The following is a 17,637-nucleotide window of genomic DNA, read 5'->3' as shown; positions in this document are numbered from 1 at the left end:
TGTGCAAACACATTCTGAATGAATGTTCTCTAAAACATGTCGGTCAGATCATTTGCTCTTCAAAGAATTTAATGGCCTCTCCGCCTTCTTCTTTTTCCAGTTTTTTCTTTTTCCCCTTCAGGTGGATATTCTTCTCCTCATCCTCGTGTTGTCCATCTCTCTCCAAAGGTCGATGCCTGTTCCCTCCCCATCCATTAAGGGGTCCAAATGCGTTTTCTACAGCAACCAGAAGACCATCGTGAGTACATTTGTCACCTAGTGTATTTTGCATTTGGTAGTTTCAAATACTGAATCAGTTTGGAGCAAAGGAAATACTAATAAATAGTCTGGTTTTGATAATACTAATAAGGAAGGCCTAGTGTTTCACCATCAGTGAAAGGTGGGTTGATGTAAACGCCTGCTAGTTGAGCCTGTGTGTGCCTTGGTACCGGAGCAGATAGAGTCACTTCAGTGTAATTTACTACCAGCCTTTGAGGAAATGCTCGAGCTAAATTGGAACAGATATGAAAACTTTCTTTTATAAATAATAAACAAGTGAATGAAGATTTATTTTTTAGTTTTAGAGAGTTAGATAATAAATAGATAAATACATGAGGGCTGTCATATCAAGTGAGTGAAAAATCTTACCATTATTCCTGTTCTCTGCATCCAGAATGTCCAGTCTGTTGAAATGGACCCGGAAGAGAATTATTTTCATAGGTTGCAACCTGTTACATTACCTCTGTTTCCTTTTGCAAACACATTGCATAATGGTATCAGAGTGGTAAGGAGAGACAGACTCCAGACCGACTGTGTTTACAATCTCTCTGGCATGTCCTTTGATGAATTATAAATGCTTACATAGAAATGTATCTGTGGTAGCCATTCATATTAGGAATACACCTCCTTAAGGGATAGGATATTTCTCCATACACCACCACAGCATTGTTTCCATAGGGATTATCCTGACACTCAACAGATACCTTTAATAAAACAAAGACACACAACATCCTCATAATGTATTCTATGTACAGCTGCCTATGACATTATATTTGTTTTTCAGTACTAATGTAGTAGTTGTGTATTGCCTTAAATATATTTTTTAAGCTAACAAATAGAATCTCATTGCAGTAAAAGTTTTGTGTTTTCTGTTGAACTTGAGATTGACTGTTTAATTATAAATATAAAATAAAATTGAAAACAAAGCAAAAACACTTTTTAGGATCTGTTGAATCAAATATTACAGTCATAGACTGAGTTTCAATTTGTTGATTAAAGTCAGATATTTTAAAATGCAATGCTCTACTATATAAGAGACATGAAAAGCCAAGAAAAAAAGTGAGGGCAGATAATTAAAACCATTTTGTGCATGCAATGCTAGTGACATCCTCCATGATTGCTGCATTTTCATTCTATACACGTTAATTACTGGCATTAGCAAAATATATGGAATCCATGGAAATTAATAACAGACACACCTTTCAAAATATCAACATTATCTAATTAGAAAGAAGAAGTGCCACTCTCTGCCATCAAAACAGCCTTGTCTATTTCAGAATGCTATAATACTGAATATGAATATGGGAAACTATACTTTTCTTAAATATGGAAATCCTTATGGACTTAATGAAGTGCCCAATGCTATATAAATCTTGTGATTATAATCTATAAATTTGCAATGGCTTTGTACGCAGGCAGCGTCCAGACGGCTATCCAGTCATAAACAGACTTATAAAGCTAATTGATAAGACAAAATAACTGACCTCTGTCGTCTTTACTTTAGCAAACAAAATACAGGACTCTACATTCTGATTTTACCTTTTTTCTTCCATTTGGAAAAGCATAGGCCTTTATGGAAGTTGTATTAAAACATTACCTTTACGTTTTGGTCAGCTGCAATAGCCATTCTGGACCGTGCATAAAACAACTCCGGAAGTACATGCATGATACGTATGACATCATGTTGTGCGTGACTTTTGGGTGTCCAAAATGAACTTTTACTTGTTTATTTTATTTTTTATTTTTTAAAGATAGCAATGAACAGCTGTTTTACAACTGGCATCAAAGTTATTTTTTCAAATCGAATTCTAATGAAACAAAATCAAATAAAAGAATAAAGTGAAGTATTTGTCCTGGCGCTTTCACCTACCTCTTACGTCAGGCTTTACATCTGTGAGTTCTCGTTTATGTATCTGGTGTGCTTTCTATTCCTGTTGTAGTTGTAGTTTACATAACAGATGTTCTCTTGTGAATTTTTACAAAGTTCACTTAAGGAAAGTTCATTTTCTAATTCGCATGTTGTTGTGATAGATGTTTGCTCCATGCTGGTCTTCTTTTGGTCCTCACATTCTGGTGTGGAATGTTTGGATGATCTCATCCAGCAGATTTTGAAACATTTCCTGAACCACCCAGTCTTTACATTTAACTCTTTATAACCAATTAACATAAAACAAACAAAACAATTCTGACTGACAAATCCATAGTACTCTTACAACCACTGAACACTATAGTATGTGTAGAGTCTGACATACCAGCACACATCTGATTGTTGCACCTAAGAATGTTAAAAAGTGTCAGGGCTGTGACTCTTTCCTATTTTTCAGTTCCTTGCAAAACCAGCTGATTTGTTTAAAACATTTGCATTCATTGCACCAATAAAAGCGAGCCTACACAGTTTCAGTTTGCCACAAAACATGCAGAATTTTTTTCAGCTATTAGACAGTACATGAAGTACTTACAATGATTATTAAAGGGTTACTTAACCTAAAGGGTTTGTTGCAACCAGCTTCTGAGCAATAAATGCAATGTCACTGATCATTCTGCTGTATATTAAAACTCCTTGCAGCAGACAACTTCAATAATATAATGAAATGTATCCAATTTATATGTTGCATGCAAAGAAATTCTTTAGTTATAATAAAACATCTACAGTACCAGCAGGCAGGGCCAGAGTGGGATTCATATTCAGCCCGGGATGTCATGTCCAAGTCATCCCACACTCAAAAGGGGGGATGGCGGTGAAGATGATAACAATAAAACAAGATCACACAATACGGCATTCACTAAGATTTTCACTTTGTCATAAGACTTCATTGTATGTGTTGTAAAAATATGTGAATGTTAAAGGGATAGTTGATCATTTCCTCACCCTCATGCCATCCTATATATGTATGACTTTCTTCTGCAGAACATGAAGATGTTTAGAAGAATATCTCAGCTCTGTTGGTCCATTCAAAGTAAAAGAGAAGTGGTGGGAAACAGATCAATAATGAAGTCATTTTTTACTATAAATCTCCACTTTCACAAGCGCTCTTCTCCTTTTAAGAGTTTTTCTTCTGTTTTTGGTGATTTACATATGCATATCGCCCCCTACTGGGCAGGGAGGAGAATTTATAGACATAAATATTGATCTGTTTCTCACCCACACCTATCATATCACTTCTGAAGACATGGATTAAACCACTGGAGTTGTATGGATTACTTTTATGCTGCATTTATATGATTTTTGTACCTTCTGAGTTCTGATCACCATTCACTTGCATTGAAAGGACCAACAGAACTGAGAAATTCTTCTAAAAAGCTTAATTTGTGTTCAGCAGAAGAAAGAAAGTCATACACATCTGGGATGGCATGAGGGTGAGTAAATGATGAGAGAAATTTCATTTTTGGGTAAACTAAGTATAACTCTTTCAATATGTACAGGCTCACACTTTAAATGGTCAGTGCTTTGTATTTTAGATAATTAAAATAGCAACAGATCCAGTGAAACAATGAAGGTTGAGTGATTGTTTTTACATTTGTACATGCCATTCAAAAACGTGCCATTTTACAACGATAAGAGTGAAATAAAAGACTAAAAATAACACATTTGTACTTTTCTTTTACTTGGAATGTAAATGTTCAGGACAAAGGCAAAATGGTCTCTTTAAGAGGGTTTTATCGAATGATACAATATTGAAGGCACTCTGTGCAATTTGTTTTGTTGAGTTTAATCTTTTGAGAGCTGTGAAGTCCTGTTATTTTCGTACCGTGTCATGCTGTTGCATCTGTATTCGTTTACTTTAAGTATTCTGTTATTTTGTGACAACAATAATAAAAATAATTTTGCTATTATCATTCTGCACTGCTAGGGAAGAGGATTTCAGAGATTAATTGACTGAGATTGTGAGACTGCAGTCAGTATTAAACTTGTGATGATCTTGTACCTGAAGCATGTTCATCCATTCAGCTATTAGTAGCCTATCTGTTCTCGATGGATCTTCCGTGATCCTTCCCGCACTGTCAAGTGAAGCGGCGCAACATCAGCAACATCAGTTTCGTCTCTCACAGGCTACTCTCTCTCTGTTTGGGTGTGAGATGATAAAATACAGACTGCGTCCGCTATAATACGGAACGCAATTCTGATCCTTTAAATACCGGATGTTACCGACTGTTGGCAATTGTTATGTGACATATGATGAAAGTTTGTCAATCAACATGTGGACCTAACCGGCCCAATTTTTGACCGGCCCAGCGGGAATTCTCCTGATCTTCCCGATTAGCCACTCCGGCCCTGCCAGCAAGGGCTAACTGCTAAAGCTAACCACCCAGACCTCGACCCCCATGTCACCTAATGTGTACCTTTAAAGGTACATTTATATGTTTTGTTCCTCTGTGAACAAAATTTTCCTACGCAGAACTTTTTTTCTCCTTATGGTACAATTATGTACCCAAAACGAGTCATAAATTCTAACTATGTACAAAAAAAGGTCGCCTTCAGGGTACCACCCCAGTGACGGTCCTTCCTTTAAGAATGCACCAATATAATTGCATCTTGATATTGCATGTGTCGTGTATTTTGTTGATTCGTGTCTTTTATTTTGAAACATTTAGTTCCTGTTTCCCTTGTCATGTGATTCCTGTTTTCCTTCCATGTTCATGTGTCATGTTTTCATTGGTTTATTGGTTAATTGTCTTGTTAGCTTGTTATCAGTTCTGTCTGTTCATTGGTTTATGTTCTCCCATGTCTTGTATTTAAGCCCTCATGTTTTCCATTGTCTTTTGTCAAGTATTGAATGAATGTATGTGGATGTGTTTTGTTCTAGCCAAGTCAAGCCAAGCCAAGCCATGTTATGTTTATGTCAAGTCAAGTTTTAAGTCTAGTCATAGTCAAGTTCATGTTTATGTTTCACGTTTGTATTTAGGGTTACTGGTGATCACGTTTGTAAATAAACTGCACTTGGGTTCTCATTATCTTCGTCCTCATCATTGCCAGTGCCAGCATCATTACAGTATACTTGACATTGGATTTTAATGTGGTCGCCCTCAAGGACATTTTTAGGGTGGGGTTCAAATTTAAGGAGGCCGATCTCCTCCTAGATGCCTGGTGGTCATAGTTCCCTCAGCCTGGCTCAATATATCGACCTCGCCCTACAGATCATTGGATCCATGTTCACTGTGGGGGAGGCCGCTGCCGAGCCAGAGTTCCATGACATGGCCGCCACCGAGCCAAAGTTCCACGACATGGCCACCGCCGAGCCAGAGTTCCACGACATGGCCGCCGCCGAGCCAGAGTTCCACGACATGGCCGCCGCCGAGCCAGAGTTCCACGACATGGCCGCCGCCGAGCCAGAGTTCCACGACATGGCCGCCGCCGAGCCAGAGTTCCACGTCTTGGCCGCCGCCAAGCCAGAGTTTCACGTCTTGGCCGCCAAACCAGAGTTCCTAGTCATGGTCGCTGAGCTAGCGCCATCTTTTGCTCCATGCCACGTCACCGCAATGCCTCAGCCTGCTCCATGCCACATCACCGCAACGCCCAAGCCTGCTCCATGCCACGTCACAGCAACGCCTCAGCCTGCTCCATGCCACGTCACAGCAACGCCTCAGCCTGCTCCATGCCACGTCACAGCAACGCCTCAGCCTGCTCCATGCCACGTCACAGCAACGCCTCAGCAATTGGACCTAGAGATGGTTCCCACCCTTATACCCACCCTTAGTTCTCCTGAGCAGGAAAGGGGAACTTTCGGCCCTCCGACCCCGCCTGGACCCTCCGAGCCCTGGACTTCACCTTGGCCTGTCGGTCCCTCGACATTGCCTCAGCTCGGCGTTCTTTCAGCTCCACTGCGGTCCTTCAGCCTGTCGGCTTTGCCGGGGTCACTCGTAGCTCTGGCTCCTCCTTGGTCTGTCGGTCACCTGGCTCAGCTTTGGCTCTCCGATCCTCTGGCTGCACCTCGTCCCTCCGATCTGTCAGCTCCACCGGGGACCTCCTTCCCTACGGCTCCACCTTGGTCCTCAGTCCCACCGGCTCCACCTCAGTCTTTTGATCTCCCAGCTCCGCCTTCCATGGCTCCGCCCCTCGAGCCTCTCTCGGCTCCGCCTTCCATGGCTCCACCCCCCACAGACTCTGCCCTGGTCCCATGCCCCTCGCCCTTTCTCCCCACCCCCCAGCTCCCTACAGAACTTTGAATGTATTGTAATGTTTTACGTGTTTTGTTTATGTGTTGGTGTCGGGAGCCGCCCCTTAGTGGGGGGGGGATGTCATGTGTATTTTGTTGATTCATGTCTTTTATTTTGAAAAGTGTAGTTCCTGTTTCCCTTGTCATGTGAATCCTGTTTTCCTTCCATGTTTATGTGTCATGTTTTCATTGGTTTATTGGTTAATTGTCTTGTTAGCTTTGTTATCAGTTCTGTCTGTTCATTGGTTTATGTTCTTCCATGTCTTGTATTTAAGCCCTCATGTTTTCCATTGTCTTTTGTCAAGTATTGAATGTATGTGGATGTGTTTTGTTCTAGCCAAGTCAAGCCATGTTATGTTTATGTCAAGTCAAGTTTTAAGTCTAGTCATAGTCAAGTTCATGTTTATGTTTCACGTTTGTAGTTAGGGTTACTGGTTATCACGTTTGTAAATAAACAGCACTTGGGTTCTCATCATCTTCGTCCTCATCATTGCCAGTGCCAGCAACGTTACAGCATGCTATCTTGTCACCCTCTGTTTGAGTTTGCATGTACTGTAAGTGTTAGCATCTAACTATATCAATTGCATGAAAATGCATTCTTTTAATTTAATACAAAAAAGCCGCCACAGCAGTTTGTCTCACATTTACAGAAAGTCAGCAGTTACAGAAATACTCAAACTAGCCCGTCTGGCACCAACAATCATGCCATGGTCCAAATCACAGAGTTCACATTTTTTCCCCATTCTGATGGTTGATGTGAACATTAACTGAAGCTCCTGACCCTTATCTGAATGATTTTATACACTGTGCTGCTGCCACACAATTGGCTAATTAGATAATCGCATGGATGATTGTTTGTGCCAGACGGGCTGGTTTGAGTATTTCTGTAACTGCTGATCTCCTAAGATTTTCATGCAGAACAGTCTCTAGAATTTACTCGGAATGGTCCCAAAAACAAAAAACATCCAGTGAGTGGCAGTTCTGTGGATGGAAATGCCTTGTTGATGAGAGAGGTCAACAGAGAATAGCCAGACTGGTTCGAACTGACAAAGTCTACAGTAACTCAGATAACTGCTCTGTATAATTGTGTTGAGAAGAATATCATCTCAGAATGCTATTCTGAGACGCAGGTTGGCGCTGTTTTGTCAGCATGAGGGGGAGCTACTCAATATTAGGCAGGTGGTTTTAATGTTGTGGCTGATCGGCATGTGTATATATATATATATATATATATATATATATATATATATATATATATATAAATTCCGCAAAAAAAAAAACATCCCTTTTTCAGGACACTGTATTTTAAAGATCATTTTGTAAAAATCCAAATAACTTTTGCAACTTGTAAAGGGTTTAAACAATGTTTTCCATGCTTGTTCAGTGAACAATAAACAATTAATGAACATGAACTTGTGGAACGGTCATTAAGACACTAACAGCTTACAGACAGTCACAGTTGGATTGGAGGGTGAGGGCTTGCAAGTGCCTTGGTGGAAGAGTGGGGTAACATCTCACAGCAAGAACTGGCAAATCTGGTGCAGTCCATGAGGAGGAGATGCACTGCAGTACTTAATGCAGCTGGTGGCCACACCAGATACTGACTGTTACTTTTGATTTTGACCCCCCCCCTTTGTTCAGGGACACATTATTCCATTTCTGTTAGTCACATGTCTATGAAACTTGTTCAGTTTATGTCTTAGTTGTTGAATCTTTTTATGTTCATACAAATATTTACACATGTTAAGTCTGCTGAAAATAAAAGCAGTTGAAAGTGAGAGGACATTCCTTTTTTTGCTGAGTTTATAAATATATACAGAAAAAAGGAGGGAAATAGAAGGAAATAACATCAGTGTATATAGTAATCCAGTCACCACAGATGGTATATGCATATTAGCAATCACATTTTCTCACAAACCTAATGTAGTCCTAATCCAATTATTATAATAGCTAATAATAATATTTTTTACACAACTTGCATGTGACATTGCTTTGCAGTCCGGTTAAACCCTCAGTCCTTTTTCTGAAAACCGAAGATAGTGTTTTTCAGTTTCTGTTTGTACCTGAGTTGACAATGGCCTTTTAATGTGTAATAAACTACAGAGAACAGATCTGCACACATACAGTAAGAGCATCGAGCAGGACGTGCAGGATATTTATTCATTTAATTACTGTAAATCGCAGCCCTTGCAGTTTAATAACCGCACTAAATCGCTATTTCGATTTTATTTTGATTTGTTGTTCAGCCCTAAATATGCCATTAATAGCAGCCATTTAACGCACTTGAAGCGCTTTGAAAGATATCCAATCCACATATTTGTAGACGGTTTATGATATAAGTTTTAGCACTAAATGCCTTTTTTGTCATAAGACAAGACAGTTAAAAGTTATAGGAAACTGTTGATGAGAATGAAAGCACGAGCACAACATTACAAGCTTGAACACGTCTCCTGAGCCAGCGGTACTATTTAAATGTGGCTGTGTTGCACGCCGGTCTGTTATTGTTATAACACGATGGCACGTAACAACAAAACATACTGTGATTGGTCGTTTACATGCCTCAGACAGCTCCTTCACATGCAAACAAGTGATTCTCGGCACCATCGTGTTAAAATGAACAAATATCGGCCGATTTATCGGCAGCTGCCATATATCGGTGGACCACTACTTTTCACTCTTGAAAACAAAATCCTGGGTTATCTTGTTTCATGTTTCACACTGTTCAAGCTTTACCCTGGGTTAATAATTAATCCTGTGCATTCATGTTCCGAGGTTTCACGCTGTACATTCGTAAAACCCCGGATTAACTTTCTTATTTGCATATTTGCGGTGTCAGTAACAATAATTGGACAAATACAGCTTGTGACAGAAACACAACCTGTTAATGGAGCTGCTCTTCTGTGGAAATGTCGCCAAGCTAATCAGCTCTGTTTGTCTTTCATCTTCTGAAATATACTACAGAAACACACGCAAAAGGAATAGTGTCTCTTCATCATGACAGTTATCGCGTTTGGCATCACTGTTTCCATTCAACAGGTTTCCCTCAGACGGAGAACGTAAACAGTGTTTAATTTTTTGTGACTGTACAAAGTGCATAAATATTAAATGAGGTAAGCACAGATGCATTAAATGATTGGTTGTGTGTTGATAAACAACTTTCTGTAACATACCTTTGGCACCACAATGCATTGTTACAAAGAAGATAACCTGGGATTAAGCGCCTTGTGAAAACCCTATAATGTGAAAATTGTGACGAAGGGGTGGTTTTACTTCTGAAGAAATGAACAGTAATTTTGAAACATATGTATAAAATCATGACCACTCATGTGAGATAAGTATAAAATATAAAAGCTCCTTTATTCTACCTGGGGTAGGGGCGCCTCATGGGGGTAGCCATGTTAGCATCACATGACCAGCTGAATAATACTTGCTTAATCTCAGTAACTGCCTTGTTTTTGGACACTTTCATTCATGGATTAAATTAATCCTGGTTTACTGTGCATACTGAATTTCTACAATGGCACTGGTAACTCAGAACTACTGTTTGATGCAGCATCCAGACCACTAGGTGTCAATGTAAACCACTTTGACATACTTCAAAAAATTTGTCAGTGCACATTTAATGTGTCATAATTTTTATTTAGATAACATGAGCATGATGACGGTACAGAAGGGTTCGATGTGGACAAATGTTATTAATGTTTTTCCTATCATTGCGTGGAATATGGAAGTGTAATGAGAACATGATAATTAAAGAAACAGTCTGTGTTGTGTTATTATTAACAATGAAAATTAAAACTTTTGTAGATGTACAATTATGGATGACCATTTTTTAAATGTATTTTGTTGATTCAGATTTATCAAAGCATCAGTTCTTGTACTCTAAGATGGGTATGATTACTTTAATGCTAAGGGTTTTTAGACAGTACAAAAAGTTATATAGTTTAGTTTATGATAATACAGTACATATATGCCCCCGGCCCCCCCAGCTTATTTCTTCTGTCCTTTTGGATGCACATGCATCTCTTTTTCATAATGTCCTTCTCAAGCCATCAGCTCAGCAGGTCTTTCCCCTGCCACCAGGTGCCATGAGTCCCAGCAAGACACCTGCATCAAGCAGAAAGACTTTTGTGAGTGAAACTTGATACAATAACAATATACAGTGTTTTATGCTGTATATTCGGTATTTTGGTAACAGCTACAGCTGGAAATATAGAATATACTTCTCACCATTTGTGAAAATTCAACTTTTGTCAGCACCCGAGACATCTGTGTTTGTGGAGACACCAGCAGTTGCACTGAAATTGTCCACAGCAAATTAATCCTGCGTTTGACCAGCTGCTGAAGAAACAAAAATGAATGAAAACAATGAAAAAACATGTGAATTTGCAAAACTATCATGAGATTCAAAGGTTAGGGTTATTGGTAGTATCAGGGTTTGGGGTAGTGTTAGGATTAGGGGTAAGGTTAGGGTTAGGGTTAAGGTCACTACGGAACTCCAAATAAATATAGTGTATGAATATTACACGTGAATCTGGCACTTTTTTTACCATCATTACACTGATGCACGTTACACCATTGTACTCACACCCCCACCCAAAATCTACACTTTTGCACAATGCACACACAAAAACTAAATGCACAGTGAAAAATATATTATATGGGACACAAAGCGTCGAGTAAATAATATTAAATATTAAAAACAGTACAATTCACCATTCAATGAAATATGTGTAGCATCTGTATAAAGTTAATTTGTGAGGTTTACCTATGATATGTAGACCTAGTCACAAATGGAGTGCACCTCCTTAATGGGAAGGTTTTATCATCAAAAAACACTTTAGCGTTGATCCCAAATTGGTCATCTTGACACTCAACTGAAATCTGAAAGAGTTGTAAATGTCTTTAGGTTTTAAACTGTGTTTTCTGAAAAATATTAATATCATCATGTGCAAAAATATATTTTGTACTCTATTGTGCAATAGACCTTATCAAATGTATGAACTTTATCATTGTCTTCACATTGGACTGGGATCTGTATAAAAGAAAACAAGAGAGATTGCCTTTCAGTTTCAATTTTGGATTGTTGTCAAGCAATGTCACAAACTTAAAGGGATAGTTCACCCAAAAATGAAAATTCTCTCATCATTTACTCACCCTCACACCATCCCAGATGTGTATGACTTTTTTCTTCTTCTAAACACAAACAAAGATTTATAAAAGAATACCTGAGCTCTGTAGGTCCACACAGGTGAATGGTGATCAGAACTTTGAAGTTCCAAAAATAAAATAAAAGCCACATAAAAGGAACCCATAAGATTCCAGTGGTTAAATCCATGTCTTCAGAAGTGATATGATAGGTGTGGGTGAGCAACAGATCAATATTTAAGTCCTTTTTTTTTTTACTATAAATCCCCACTTTCCCTTTCACATTCTTCTTTTTTCGTTTTTGGCAATTTACACTTTTTGTGCATATTGTCACCTACTAGTCAGGGAGGAGAATTTATAGTAAAAAAGGACTGAAATATTTATCTGTTATAGAAGACGGATTTAACCACTAGAGTCTTATGGATTACTTTTATGCAGCCTTCATGTGCTTTTTGGAGCTTCAAAGTTCTGGTCACCATTCACTTGCATTGCATGGACCTACACAGCTGAGATATTCTTCTAAAAATCTTCCTTTGTGTTCTGCAGAAGAAAGAAAGTAATACACATCTGGTATGTCATGAGGGTGAGTGAATGAGAGAGAATTTAAATTTTTGGGTGAACTATTCCTTTTAGACACCAGCAAAATATTGAATGTAACCCTTCTGTGTTTTGGATGTGGTTGTGCTGGTTTCCCCACAAGGCTAGGTTAACCAGCAATATGCTGTGTTCAAGTCCTCCTGCGAAGTTCGTACTTATGAGATCGGAAGTTGTAAATCCGATGTGATATGAGTACAAGTGATTTTAGTCGGAAAGAATGTAACCATTGTGATCTTTCATGTTTCTTTCTCTCTTTTTCACTTTCTGACAAAGAAGCTTTTTAGCACCAGTGCAACAAATTGAAGAGAAAAAGCCACACATTAGGTTTATAATTGATGCATTATCTATCTAGTTTTAGTAGTTTATCATTCTCGTGCCTCCACGTATAATGATGGAACATATCATTTTGTTGCACGTACCTGTTGGCTCATAAACCAGCTAAATCAGTGTTATTTTCTGGTAAGCTATTCTTCATTAGCGGTACAAAAATGCATACAAACTAAACTGTACAGTCAAAATAAAGTACATTTAAATTATTACCAATTACCTATTTGCTTCAGCCATTGTTTTCCTGAGTCCCCACTGGTAATCAGGGGTGGATCTAGAATTTTTTATGGGGTGGCAAGGGGGTGGCATGCAGAATATGAGGGGTGGCAGCACCAAAGCAAGTGCCCATGCATAGTTCTTATGGTTGAAGGTAACAAGCTTCATTGCAACAAGTACTAGTTACAAATGTCCATTAATTTAAAAAAAAATATATATATATTTTTTTTTTAAATTTTTGCATAATAAAAAACATGCAACAAAATGTATATCTCCAGAGCACCAAGAGCGTCTATTAAACGCGTCAACAAATTCTAAATGTTCCTAAGCTTCACATATAGAACCGGCAATCTGGACTAAACATCACCACCTTATGCAGGCCAAATTTTTTTATTTTGTTAAGTGTACCCATGGATGGAGAGTGCATGCATATCACATGTAATTCTGTTAATAAAGTCCTGTTGGCCTATCACATTTATAACAGCTGGAATAATCCATTTGAAAGTGAAGATTAACGCAAAGTTAGGTCTAAATAAAAATAAACTGTACAGACAATTGTACTGTGGGGGGCAGTGCTGCAAAACTCATGAATATTAATTATGCTATGCACAGTAAAAGACTATTTTAAATAGTGTGGGTAGAGTCACGTTGTCTTTGTGGTTGCTATAATGTGGTTCTCGCTCTCTGTGGGGCGCACGGTGAGTTATGCATGGATGCCGCGGAGAATAGTGTGAAGCCTCCACACGCGCTAGGTCTCCATGGTAACGCACTTAACAAGCCACGTGATAAGATGCGCAGATTGATGGTCTCAGACGCGGAGGCAACTGATTTGTCCTCTGCCACCTGGATTGAGGTGAGTCACTACGCCACCACGAGGACTTAGAGCGCATTGGGAATTGGGCATTCCAAATTGGGGAGAAAAAAAAAAAGTCCAATATCGTCAGTACCAATACCGATACTTCTATTAAATTGATTTTTTTTTTTGCGATTTCTTGGGATAAAATGGGTAATTTCAAATATTCAAGTCATAATTGCTGGTTATCCAACTTCCCCAGCTAAGTTTTGTTTGTGAACACTGTGACTATGCTGGTCTACATGTTCAGCACCAGACAAGCACTGACCAGCATAAACTACCCTTAACCAAAATGGAAATTCATGCTGGTCTAAGCTAGATTTTTGTTGTTGTTGTCGTTGTTTTGTTGTTTTTTTTTTTTTAGCATGAAATAATTTTGTAATGTATCCAATAATGCTTAGACCCAGGCCATGTCCACACTAATTAGTTTGAAAACTTATTTCCCAAAGTGTGCAGCAGAGAGTCGAAAGTCTCCATTTTCGGTGGAGGAAAATGGTGCTTTAGTGTGGATGAGAGGCCAAAGAAATGCAGTCTGGAATTTTTGTTACCTCTGAATTTCAACATTAATGCCACAGTTACTGCTAAACTATCCAGAAAACCCCAGTGAATCTCATGCATTTTGGTCTTATCTGAGTGACATGCCTTCGGCCCTATATCATGTCTAAAATGTGGTGGACTAGCAAATGCCGTCACCATAAACATACTGTACATAATTGTGACTGTTAATTCTCAAACCTATAATAATAAACTAACCGGATAGTGTTCAAATATAGTTTACACACTTTCACCACAGTCTGACACAGTCAATGAGATGATATCATCAAGTTACTCAAAACGAAAATAACTTCTAGGCCACAAGACACAAAAGCTAATGCTAACAAGCATGAAAATGCGATCAGAACTGTTTATCAGTACATGAAAATTCAATAAAAAAACAAGTTTCGGAATATGGCATGCTTCAGCTTTAACTTTCCACAAAAAAAAAAAAAAAAAAATCTTATCGTTTTGCATGTAATAAATATAAAATTGCACATAAATACCCTTTCACTTGCAGTGTTTGCACGTGTCATTGAAACTGCTCTCTTGCAGTTCAACCATAGCATCCGGTATGTTCTGTGTTTAGAAGCTGCTCACATTCTATGTTCACTTTCTAGTGCTGACTCATAACAGTCGTAATAGTTACTCACTTTGTTAGTTTTGTTTCCTTGTGGTCTACCTCTCTGTTGGAAGTCCAATGAGTATATTTGTGTGAAACTCCACACATATACTAGCTGCAAAAATGTTCCTTAACACCTTCTTCCATTTTGCAAAACAAATCTAACTTTCACAAGAACTTACAATGTTTTCCATGGGTGCCTGAAATGCCCTAGGTAACTGAACAGTTAAAAACTGTGAAACTGTGGTTTGATCTTGTTTTGCAAAATGAGTTTAAAGCATGCATCATGAAGGAACTGTATTTCTGCATACGAAAAGCTTGCAGCAGATTCCAGATATCAGAAGCATGCTTTAATTTTTTTGTTTGAATTTTTTGTATGTATTTTGTGTAAAATTTGGTGCATTTGTATGTTGCATTAGTTCTTCACTGCTCTTAACTAGGATGATGATTTTATGTATTTACAGTGGATGACAAATTCTTACTAAAGCATGAAGAATGGTTTATCAGAGGATCAAGCATCTTTAGTACAGTACAGAAAGTTAGCGTTTATAAAGTTTACTAAGCTTATAGAACATGCTACATCAACAGAAATTAAGTGTCGTTTTTAGCTACAAATACAGATGTTGGCCAGATCTTTTTTGTCTCTAATGGCGCACTCGGTGAGTTCTTTTGCCTCTCCTAGCTTTTTTCTTCTTTTCCTTCAGATGCACATGCATCTCTTTATCGTAGCGTTCGTCTTGATCCATCAGCTCTGGGCCATTCCTTTCCCTGCCACCAGGTCTCAGAAGTTCGAGCGAGACACCTACATCAAGCAGGAAGCCTTTTGTGAGTGACTCTTGATACAATAACAATATACAGTATTTAATGCTGCTGTAATGATGGCTGGCAGTAACAATGACAGGCAGACAAAGACGAGATGATGTGAAGAACCCAAGTGCAGTTTAATACAAATGTGAAATCCAAAAAAAAGTACATCCAAACGTGAACAAACCATAAACATGGACTTGACTTGACTTGACTAACCCAGCAATGTTACATTAGCAATACCTTACAATGAACAATGGCAAACATGAGGCTTAAATACATGGACAAGGGAGAACACATGACAATGAAAACCAATGACAAGACAGAACTAATAACAAGGTAACAAGACAATAAACCAATGAAAACAAGACACATGAACATGGAGGGAAAAATGAAATCACATGACCAGGGGACCACATGACATGAAACACATGAACAAACACACTAAAAATTACATATCCCCCTCTCTTGGGGCAGCTCCCGATGCCCCAAAACAAAAACACAGAGTTCAAGAGGGAGCTGGGGGGCATGGCGATTTGACGTGGTTACGTGGCAGGACATGGAAACAAGGTGTGGGGCATGGCATGGTGAGACAGAGCATGGAGAATGAGACCAGGGCGGAGCCTGTGGGGGTGGAGCCATGAGAGGCTCGAGGGTGGAGCCATGGAAGGTGGAGCTTTGAGAGGCTCGAGGGGCAAAACCATGGAGAACTGGATACCCGGTGAGTAGCCGAAGACTCGAAGGGCCAGGGTGGAGCCAGAGGCAGGGAGGAACAAGGCGGAGCTGGGGGATTGGAAGACTGAGGCGGAGCCGGTGGTGCTGAGGACCAAGGTGGAGCCGTAGGGATGGTGGTCTCCAGTGGAGCTGAAGGATCGGAGAGACGAGGCATAGCCAGAGGAACAGTGAGCCAAGGTGGAGCCAGGTGACCGACAGACCAAGGAGGAGCTGGAGGGATCCCGGTAAAAGCTGACAGGCTGAAGGACCACGGTGAAGCCGAGGGAACGTAGAGCCGAGGTGGAGTCCAGGGCTCAGAGGGTCTAGGCGGAGTCGGAGGTTCGAAATTTCTCCGTGTCTGGGATATCTCAGAGGGTGATGATCGAGCCGGTGGCTTGGGGGGAACCGGCTGATCAGGAGAACTCAGGGTGGGCACAAGGGCGGGAACCAATTCCAACTCAAATAGCCCAGTGAGAGATGGCTCTGGAACGGATGAGGTTTGCAATGCTGGCTCTGGGACGGACGAGGCTTGCAATGCTGGTTCGTTGGCTGTGGCAGACTTGGGCGTTGCCTCATTGACTGTGGCAGGCTTGGGCGTTGGCTCGTTGACCAGAGGTGAGCCTGAGACATTGCATGGAGCAGACTGAAGCTCGGCTGTGATATGGCATGGAGCAAACTGAGGCGTGGCTGTGACATGGCATGGAGCAGACTCAGGCGTGGCTGTGACATGGCATGGAGCAGGCTCAGGCATGGCTGTGACATGGCATGGCGCAGGCTGAGGCGTTGCTGTGACATGGCATGGCACAGGCTGAGGCGTGGCTGTGACATGGCATGGAGCAGGCTCAGGCTCCGGGGCAAAAGATGGCTCAGCAACCATAACGAGGAACTCTGGCTTAGCGGCCATGACATGGAACTCTGGTTTGGCAGCCATGACGTGGAACACTGGTTTGGTGTCCATGATGTGGAACTCTGGTTTGGCGACCATGACGTGGAACTCTGGCTCGGCGGCCATGACGTGGAACTCTGGCTCGGCGGCCATGACGTGGAACTCTGGCTGGGCGGCCATGACGTGGAACTCTGGCTCGGCGGCCATGACGTGGAACTCTGGCTGGGCGGCCATGACGTGGAACTCTGGCTTGGCGGCCATGACGTGGGACTCTGGCTCGTTATCCACCTCCCCCACAGTGAACAGTGAACCACTTATCAGTAGGGCAAGGTCGATATACTGAGTCAGGCTGTAGGTACTCCAAACGTCAGGCATCAGGGAGGAGACCGGCTCATTCAGCCCAAAACGGAAATAGTCCTTGAGGGCAATCTCATTAAAGTCGACCCTGCAGGCCAGAGCGCAGAAGTCCTCTACATATTCCTCCAGGGGACGATTCCCCTGACATAAACGAAGAAGCTGAACT

General features: G+C 40.4%; 1 long non-coding RNA gene across 1 annotated transcript; it reads right to left on the bottom strand.

The window, feature by feature from the left end:
* Positions 1 to 10,041: 10,041 nt before the first annotated feature.
* On the bottom strand, positions 10,042 to 14,709 carry LOC127422543 (uncharacterized). The gene is made up of 5 exons (XR_007894194.1): positions 14,595 to 14,709; positions 11,401 to 11,448; positions 11,182 to 11,297; positions 10,644 to 10,754; positions 10,042 to 10,520 (listed from the first exon to the last, which is right to left on the bottom strand). It is a non-coding gene; the product is annotated as an uncharacterized LOC127422543 (long non-coding RNA).
* Between the last annotated feature and the right edge of the window lie 2,928 nt (positions 14,710 to 17,637).

This window comes from Myxocyprinus asiaticus, chromosome 31 (assembly GCF_019703515.2).
Source record: "Myxocyprinus asiaticus isolate MX2 ecotype Aquarium Trade chromosome 31, UBuf_Myxa_2, whole genome shotgun sequence".
In the NCBI taxonomy this organism is placed as follows: Eukaryota; Metazoa; Chordata; class Actinopteri; order Cypriniformes; family Catostomidae; genus Myxocyprinus; species Myxocyprinus asiaticus.
This window is presented reverse-complemented; position numbering and strand designations above follow the sequence as displayed.